This window comes from Engystomops pustulosus, chromosome 2 (genome assembly GCF_040894005.1).
Source record: "Engystomops pustulosus chromosome 2, aEngPut4.maternal, whole genome shotgun sequence".
In the NCBI taxonomy this organism is placed as follows: Eukaryota; Metazoa; Chordata; class Amphibia; order Anura; family Leptodactylidae; genus Engystomops; species Engystomops pustulosus.
In genome coordinates, this window is record NC_092412.1 from 127,495,183 (window position 1) to 127,501,342 (window position 6,160).

Sequence of the window (6,160 nt, forward strand, 5' to 3'; positions counted from 1 at the left end):
GGTCAATTACCATTCAAAATAATTTTCCAGCTTCCCAGTAAATTGCACAAAATATTACATGGTACCACGAGAAAGCAGAATTTTCTCTGCCAAAATAAACCCTCATATGGTTTTGTTTGCTTATGGCAGAAGCAGAAAAGGATATTTATGAGAGGTTATAAAGGAATTCAATACACTTCTTTATACTGATATAGTAAGTAAAGATCACTGAAGAATATATACTATAGGGTCACTATATACATGCATATTGTCATGGGTGCTCCTGCAAACCATCTCCCGGATCGCAGACGCACCCATGCACCTCTCCGCTGCTCCGGTCCCCCAGCGATCCATTCACCTCACCATGATCCAGCACTGACACCGGCAGCGTACCGCACACATTCCTATCGCCTAGGGCGCGCGCGCCAGCTTCAAGACATTTAAAGGGTCAGCACGCCAATAATTGGCGCTGGTCGGCCAGCAATTCCAGTTAATTTTGAGCCCCTTCCTGTGTCCCCCGCTGTATCTTTGTGCCTCACAGCTTTAGAAAAAGCTTTGTTCCCATGTCCTTTGCGTTTATATTGATTTCCCGTTCTGACCCCGGTTCCGTTCCTGACTACGCTCCTCTGCCGCCTGCCTTGAACTGTTGCTATGTCCCCGACTCTGATCCTGTGCTGCCCGTCCTGACCTCCTTCCTGTCCCTGACTACGATTCTGCCTGACGTCTGTGTACCTCGTCTTGGCTGCCACTGCGGACAAAGTCACACCTGTGGAACGACCTGGTGGTACCACGCCACATCAAGTCCTACCCGCTTTGTGACGGGCTCTGGTGAAAACTGGGTGCCACTTAGACTCCGGTCCCAGGTGTCGGCTTACGTCATCGTCCGCAGTGGTCCAGTGGGTCCACTATCCCTGGAGTCTGACACATATTCATTCTAAATTTATGACAGGTATTTATTGGTTTCATAGCAGGACTTCTTAGAATCAGAAGCTTTCATAATTGGAGCAATAAAAATTATTTAATACAAATTACACAGTGCTATAGATATACTCATAGTTGTTAAGCATAGTTGAAATCCAGTTTATCCAGATACATGTACCATACAGATACAAATACTGATTTTACCTGTGTTTATGTTTATTTTTTTAAGTTCCACAAATATATGTCTGATGGGATGTGCTTCAATGTAGACGTAGAAGTCTTTCCCATTATAGTTTTCAGTGTCATTTACACAGAATATACCTTACTCCAACACTAAAAAATAGTTATGGGACTACCCAATACAGATATGATAGCCATGCACCAAGTTTAGAAATATGTTACACAGATAATCTTTATAGATATAGAAACAGCAATTATTATACTAACTACTATTATACTTTAAAGGATTAAAAGCAAAAAAACTATACACAAAGTATTATACAAAAATACTGTAAAATGGTCACATTACACTGAATCCCCAGCATTTTACTCACAAACAATCAGGCTTTTGTCCTTTGCTTTGCCTATGATGGAAATATAAGAATAAATACTCACCGCCTTTTAACTATAAGTCATATCAGTAGGTATTGTGATGCTTACATTTATTTTGTGTTTAGCTCCTTGCCTCACCAACTGCTAAGTCATGTGATCAGCAAATGACCTGCTAATATTTATGAACCAAAAGCCTGTGTCCCCATTCTTATCTATAAGACTGCCATTTGACACCTTTTAATTATGAACGGGGAAACTGGCAGTACACAAGTATCAGGCAGCAATTACTGTATTTTCTGGACTATAAGGCGCACATTTTAGCAAGAAAAAATCTTGCTAAAAAGTCCCTGCGTCTTATAGACCGAAGGCTAGGAGGATCCAGCACTGCCAGACCCTCCTGACCGCTGTAATGGAGATCGGGTGATGCCCTGATACAGAGCTGCACCCGATCTCCCAGAGAGGAGACTCCGATGTCCTACAGGACCTGCGGTGATGTCAGAATCATGTGACTGATCACATGATTCTTACATCACCACAGGTCTCATACTGCCCTGCTGCCCTGGGACAGGGTAAGGAGAAGGGAAATGGGGGAAGTATGTGTGTGTGTATAGGTGAGCTGTGTGTGTGTGTGTGTGTGTGTATAGGTGAGCTGAGTGTGTGTGTGTATAGGTGAGCTGAGTGTGTGTATAGGTGGGCTGAGTGTGTGTATAGGTGGACTGAGTGTGTGTATAGGTGGACTGAGTGTGTGTATAGGTGGACTGAGTGTGTGTAATGGTGGGCTGAGTGTGTGTACAGGTGAGCTGAGTGTGTGTACAGGTGAGCTGAGTGTGTGTATAGGTGAGCTGTGTGTGTATGTGGATGGATGATGCAGAGCTGAGTGTGTATAGGTGAGCTGAGTGTGTATGGGTGAGCTGAGTGTGTATAGGTGAGCTGAGTGTGTATGTGGATGGATGATGCAGTGCTGAGTGTGTAAATGTATGTTTGTGTGTGGTATCCCAACAGGGATATTTTAATTGGCGTAAAATATATTTTTCCTTTTTTGGAAGCCTAAATCTGGGGTGTGTCCTATAAAAAGAAGCGTCTTATAGTCCGAAAAATACGGTAATTTTTTTTAATCACATCACCAAGCAAAAATGAAGCAAAATAAAACATAAAGTACATATTTTACAACATGCCATCAGTACAAATGACCACAAATTGTTATATTTGCTTTTTAAATGCTGAAGGAAAGTTATTTTAGAATACATTTAGCTCTTTTCGATATGTCCAGTGAATAGGTAGGGAAAATGTTAGTGAACCTGGGCTCTGTCTCCAGCAAGGTACAATTCTCTTGCCATTCCTCTTCACCATCTATACATCTGACTAGTATAGTCGGCTGTATAAAGGTTGGTTAGGAGGACCACTACATGAATATCATTAACTCATTCTTAGAATGTAGTGAATACAACAAACTCATACTTAACTAAATGTTTATCGACCTAGAAAGGAATAAATTGGCAATAAGACCAGTATACATCAAGGACCAAGCCGTCGAACAAGTCAGTAGCTACAGGTACCTGGGTATCATCATCGACGACAAACTGGACTGGGCAATAACAGGCAACAAATCGTATCTGCTGTGTCCAATCATAGCAAATCAGCTTAGTACAATTAGTAATCATTATCGCCATTTAAACTGCCGTACCACTAGGTTCCAACATTCCTTCGTCCCAAAAGCAATTGAAATACTTAATAAATCTATTGACAACCACAAAGGTAAGACCAGCACCCACAAGTGCAAACCCCATCTCCCGCAATCAATATCTGTCACACACATACGTTCTCCTAGTGCGCCTATCGCCATCATGCTGTTTTATTTGCAATTGTTTTTCTTTTAATCGTTTTAATGTGTTTAATTGTATTATGTGTTTACATAGGAATTTCTGGGAACCTGGATGGGCAAATTCTGTGCCCAGGCTCATTAGTTTCCCAAGTTCAACGACAAATTTGTGCCAACCCCGCCCCCCCACCAAAGCTTTCTTGACAACTGCTGCAGACCTTAATAATACACACTTTCTGCTTCAAAACCTCATGCTACAAACTGAAGCTACTGCAGAACCTCATATACACACCTCAGTTGATGAGGAATGTCATAATACCCAACTCAGCTGCCACCGAACCTCAAAATACACACCTCAGCTGCTGCATAACTTCATAATATACACATCAGTTGCTGCAGAACCTCATAATACACACCTTAGCTGTATACAACCATTATAAATAAATGCTATAAAATACTTATACCAGTTCAGTGGACAGACGTTATTCTTGTAGATGTCAGATCTTGACTAGTTCACTAATAGTTTATGTTATCTTCTTTTGTTATGAAAGAGAGTAACGGAAACTATATAGAAAATCTCCATCCTCCCTCCATTCCCCATTGTTTTAAATGTATGGGGGTTCCATCTGTTATTCTTTTGTTATTTATAACTGAAAAAAAATGTGCTGCAGCAGGAAATGAGGAAAGCTAAGTTTGCACCAGCATTTTTTCTATTATGCTCTTCTGTTTTGGAAGAGAATAACGGAAACTATAAATGGAAGGTAAATGTCACAGTCTATGGGAATAGACCCTTGGGACTAAAGTTTGTGGACTCCCTGGACCACTGCGAGGGTTAAAGATGCTAGCTGCAACCCGGGAGCGGAGTCTAAGGGGACTGCTGGCAGGACCTCGGAAGACCACTAGGATACCGGACAACCACAGGATAACCGCACCGCCACAGGATTACAGGACCGCCACAGGATTACAGGACTGCCACAGGATTAGAACATGGGAACACCACAGGAACACGGGAACACCACAGGAACACGGGAACACCAGAGGAACACGGAGGCGTCTGGAAACGCTCAGGAAACTCGCAGGCGCCTGGAAACGCTCAGGAGGCTTTCTCTTCAGAAGAATGACCTGAAGATCTGGCAGGGGATGCTGGGAGCTTCCAGAATACATAGCAGAGCCAGATATGGCAGTGCCAATTAGGAGGACGCTGGCCCTTTAAATTCTTCGAGAGTCGGCGCGCGCGTCCCCTAGAGAGCTGGGACATACGCTGCCTAGTCCAGGACGAGAGCGGGAGCAGGGAGGAAGACCACCAAGAATGGAGCCGGACCAGGAGCGGGGAGAGGTGAGTTGCTGGACCGGGATGGGGCAGCCACACATATCGGAGCATGGATGCACCCGCGATCCGCAACATGGATGGCGGGGGCACCCGCGACTCGGGACCGGGCCGCGCCACAGGAGGGAACACGGGTGCTTCCACGATCCGATACATGGATCGCGGGAACACCCGTGACAGTAAACAGAAGGTTTTCGCTCACTATTCCCCATATGGAGGCTTGTACATGAGGTTTCTTTCAACATTTTTCCATTAAATATAAAGGCAAAAATGATTTGCACTGCAGCTCTATTTTTGATGTTATAAACAATGTAACAGGAGGATGTAGGGGTACGACAGAGAGGAGGCCTGGGCATCACATATATAAATACCATTTTATACATTGCTGATATTTCTCCCTATAGACAAATAAATGACCTTCTTTATACAATCACATGATCATACAGACAGACAGAGAAATACATACACATATTACCACACACATACCCAATTTAACCCCTTAGTGACCAAGCTCATTTGCGCCTTGATGACCAAGGCATATTTTTCAAAACCAGCGTGTGTCACATTATTCGGTTATAACTTTAGAAAGCTTTACCCAAGTGGTTAGTGGGAAATTTTGGTTGATATATTTTAAATTTATTTAAAAAAAAAATAAATTTAGTAAACATTTTTTAAAAATTTGCTATTTTCAAATTTCAAAATGTTCTGTTTTTCAAACTGATTGAAACTAATTTGGGTAGTAAGACTAACTAACATTTACCATATCTCAGTTTTGTGTTGGAGTCATTTTAGAAGTGTCCTTTTGTTTTATTACAACGCTAGAAAGATCACAAACAAGGAGCATTCTCAAGCATTCAAGAGAATTTCAGAATCAATTATTTTAGGGACCATTTCATTTCTATAGGGGTTTTGGAAGTTCTGTTAATAGAAACCCCCCACATATTACCATGTTCTATTAACTTTACCCCTCAAACTATGCAAAACTGCAGGTAGGAAACTTGTTAACCCTTTATGTATTTTACAGAAATTCAAACACGATGAAGGTTTGATTTGGAATTCACTAATATTTTTTATCAATACATGCATTTAGCTGCAAAATTTACCCACCTTAACTGACTAAAAGTAGAAAATGCATCTAGGAATATATTGTGCAGTTTTTTCCGAGTAAGATGACACCCCATATGTGGATGTAACCCACTGTCATGGCACATAGCGGGGCGCGGAATGGAAGGAGCCATTGGGCTTTTGTAGGGCAGAATAGTTTTCAGATGCGATGACGTGTTTGTAGAGTCCCAGGGGCCACGTTCACACATGGCATTTTGGTTGCGTTTTGAAGCATAATCCAAAATATGTGATCACGAGTGGAGCCTTTAAATTGCGTTTCCAAACGTAACCAAAATGAATGTGGCCTCAGGTACCAAAAACTTTTATCCCAGAGAATTTGTAAACTTTTTATCATGTGGTATAGGGGCATATTAACCGCTTGCCACTGATAGGCTTTTTCCATTTTATTTTCTGTTTACCACTACCTACTTTAAAAAATAAATACATTTTTATTTTTC